Consider the following 3,582-nt stretch of genomic DNA (forward strand, 5'->3'; position numbering starts at 1 on the left):
TGGGGGCGGAGAGGTCAGGAAGAAGATTGCAGGTTAGGAAGGCGGTGCTGAGTTCGAGGGATTTGACTGAGACAAGGTGGGGGGAGGGGAAATGAGGGAACTGGAGAAGTCTGAGTTCATCCCTTGTGGTTGGAGGGTTCCTAGGCGGAAGATGAGGCGCTCTTCCTCCAACCGTCGTGTTGCCATGGTCTGGCGATGGAGGAGTCCAAGGACCTGCATGTCCTTGGTGGAGTGGGAGGGGGAGTTAAAGTGTTGGGCTACGGGGTGGTTGGATTGGTTGGTCCGGGTGTCCCAGAGGTGTTCTCTGATCCTTTATTGGTCAGAGTATTGAGTACAGGAGTTGGGAGGTCATGTTGCAGTTGTACAGGACATTGGTTAGGCCACTGTTGGAATATTGCGTCCAATTCTGGTCTCCTTCCTATCAGAAAGATGTTCTGAAACTTGAAAGGGTTCAGAAAAGATTTACAAGGATGTTGCTAGGGTTGGAGGATTTGAGCTATAGGGAGAGGCTGAACAGGCTGGGACTATTTTCCCTGGAGCGTCAGGGGCTGAGGGGTGAGTTTATTGAGGTTTATAAAATCATGAGGGGCATGGATAGGATAAATAGACAAAGTCTTTTCCCTGGGGTGGGCAAGTCCAGAACTAAAGGGTATAGGTTTAGGGTGAGAGGGGAAAGATATAAAAGGGACCTAGAATGAGCTGCTAGAGGAAGTGGTGGAGGCTGGTACAATTGCAATATTTAAAAGGCATCCAAATGGGTATATGAACAGGAAGGGTTTGGAGGGATATGGGCCGGGTGCTGGCAGGTGGGACTAGATTAGGTTGGGATAACTGGTCGCCATGGACGAGTTGGACTGAAGGATCTGTTTCCATGCTGTACATCTCTATGACTCTCTGACTCTAAGTCAACAACTTCACATCCTGTCATGGAATCTCAAAGGGTAGACCGAGCTTTCGTTTCATTTGAAAGATGTCATGTCTGACAGTGCCACACCCCCTCAGCACTGCAATTTAAAAACGTCATTTGTGGGATTTATTGTCCATCTCTAGTTGCCCTTGAGAGGATGGGGTGAGCTACCTTCTTGAACTGTTGCTGTCCACCTGTAGACCACGATGCCCTGAGGGAATTCCAACATTTTGACACAGCAACTGTGAAGGAACGGTGATATATTTCCAATTAGGTGTTGGGTGGCTTGGAGGGAACTTGCAGGGGGTGATGTTCCCATGTATTTACTGCCCTTGTCCTTCCAGATGGATGTGGTTCTGGGTTTGGAAGGTGCTGTCTGAGGATCTTTGGTGAATTTCTCCAGAGCATCTTGTAGGTAGTACACACTGCTGCTACTGAGTGTCCTTGGTGGAGGAAGTGGATGCTTGTGGATGTGGTGCCAATCAAGCAGCTGTTTGTCCTGGAACGTATTGAGCTTCTAGAGGCTTCTTGGGGCTTCACCGATCCGCGCAATGGGGAGTATTCCATCCCACTCCTGACTTGTACCTTGTTGATGGAGGCTGTGGGGAGTAAGACGTGAGTTAATTGCTACAGTATTTCTAACCTCTGAACTGTTCTTGTAGCCACTGGGTTTATGTGGTGAGTCCAATTTCTGGTGAATGGTAACCTCCAGGATGTTGATGGTGGTGGATTCAGGGATGGTAACACCTTTGAATGTCAAGGGGTGGTGGTTAGATTGTCTCTTACTGGTGATGGTCATAGCCTGGCATTTGTGTGGTGTGAGTGTTACTTGCAACCTGCCAGCCCAAGCCTGGACATTGTCCAGATCATGTTGCATTGAACATGGACTACTTCAGAAACTGAGGAGTCATGAATGGTGAACATTGTGAAATTATTGGTGATCATCCTCACTTCTGACCTTATGATGGAGAGAAGGTCATCGATGAAACAGCTGAAGATGGTTGGGCCTCAGACACTACCCTGAAGAACTCCTGCAGAGATGGCCTGGAGCTGAGATGGCTCTAACAACGATGACCATTTTCCGATTAGATTAGATTAGATTAGATTAGATTAGATTAGATTACTTACAGTGTGGAAACAGGCCCTTCGGCCCAACAAGTCCACACCGACCCGCCGAAGCGCAACCCACCCATACCCCTACATCCCGGAGGAAACCCACGCAGACATGGGGAGAACGTGCAAACTCCACACAGTCAGTCGCCTGAGGCGGGAATTGAACCCGGGTCTCTAGCGCTGTGAGGCAGCAGTGCTAACCACTGTGCCACTGTGCCGCCCGATGTGTCAGGTATGACTCCAACCATCAGAGAGTTTGTCCCCGACACCCATTGATTCCTTTTTCTAGGTCTCCTTGATGTCACACTCGGTCGAATGCAACTTTGATGTTAAGGGCTGTCCCTCTCCCCTCCCCTCTGGAATTCAGCTCTTCTGTCCATGTTTGAACCAAGGCTGTAATGAGGACAGGAGCTGAGGGGCGCTGGGGGAACCCAAACTGGGCGTCATTGAGTGGGTTATTGCTGAGCAGGTGCTGCTTGATAGCTCTGTTACTGACACCGTCCATCACTTTACTGATGATCGAGAGTAGACTGATGGGTCAGTATTTGGCTGGGTTGGATTTGTCCTGCTTTTTATGTACAGGAGATACCTGGGCAGTTTTCCACATTGTCGGGTAGATGTCAGTGTTGTAACTGTACTGGAACAGCTTGGCTAGAGGCGTGGCAAGTTCTGGAGCACAAGTCTTCAGTACTATTGCTAGATTGTTGTCAGGGCTCATATCCTTTGCAGAATACAAGGTCTCCAAATGTTTCTTAATATCACGTAGAGTGAATCAAACTGGCTGAAGACTGGTATCTGTAACACTGGGGATTACTGGAGGAGCCCGAGATGGATCATCCACTTGGCACTTATGGCTGAAGATTGTTGCAAAAGCTTTGTCTTCACAAGGACTGTGCGATGGTCTCTCTTCCCGATACTGTCATGGACAGCTGTATCTGCAGCCGCACTGAGAGTTTTACTCTGAATGTTGTCCTCACATCTCCACCCTGGCATCTTGCACTTACTGATCTATGAGACCACACTGTTCTTAGATAGTTAGAATTTGGCAACAGATAAATGATGTTCACCTGCTCCTGAAGTGAAGGGTAACTGGATTCAATCTGGATCAATCGATCTTTGTATTCAGGCTCAGTGTATGTGGCATGTTGAGAAGATAAACAGTTATTGACCATCCCCCATTGCTGTACAACAGTTAGAACTTGAAAGAGTTATCTGACATCCCTAGATTAACTTCCTCTATCAGGATCTGAAGGACAGCCCCTGGGAGGAGCTAATCAGACTGTATCACTTCTCCAGTATCTCCAGCCTGTGCTTCACTTATCCTTAGTGTTAACAGCACAGAGCTAATGGAACAATCTGCATTTGCTCTCAATTTGAATTTCATATCTCACAAGAGACAATGATCTATCTTAGATGTACTGTAACTAACTGCTAAGTAATAAACCTATGTCCTATCCATAGAGTCTGTCCTCTGCCTCAGATGTCAAGTAGCATTCTTCCCCACAAGTTAGCAAGTGTGTATTTGTGTGAGTGAATGTGAGATCAAGTGTGTGTTTGTGTGA

Source organism: Chiloscyllium plagiosum, chromosome 26, assembly GCF_004010195.1.
Source record: "Chiloscyllium plagiosum isolate BGI_BamShark_2017 chromosome 26, ASM401019v2, whole genome shotgun sequence".
Classification (NCBI taxonomy): domain Eukaryota; kingdom Metazoa; phylum Chordata; class Chondrichthyes; order Orectolobiformes; family Hemiscylliidae; genus Chiloscyllium; species Chiloscyllium plagiosum.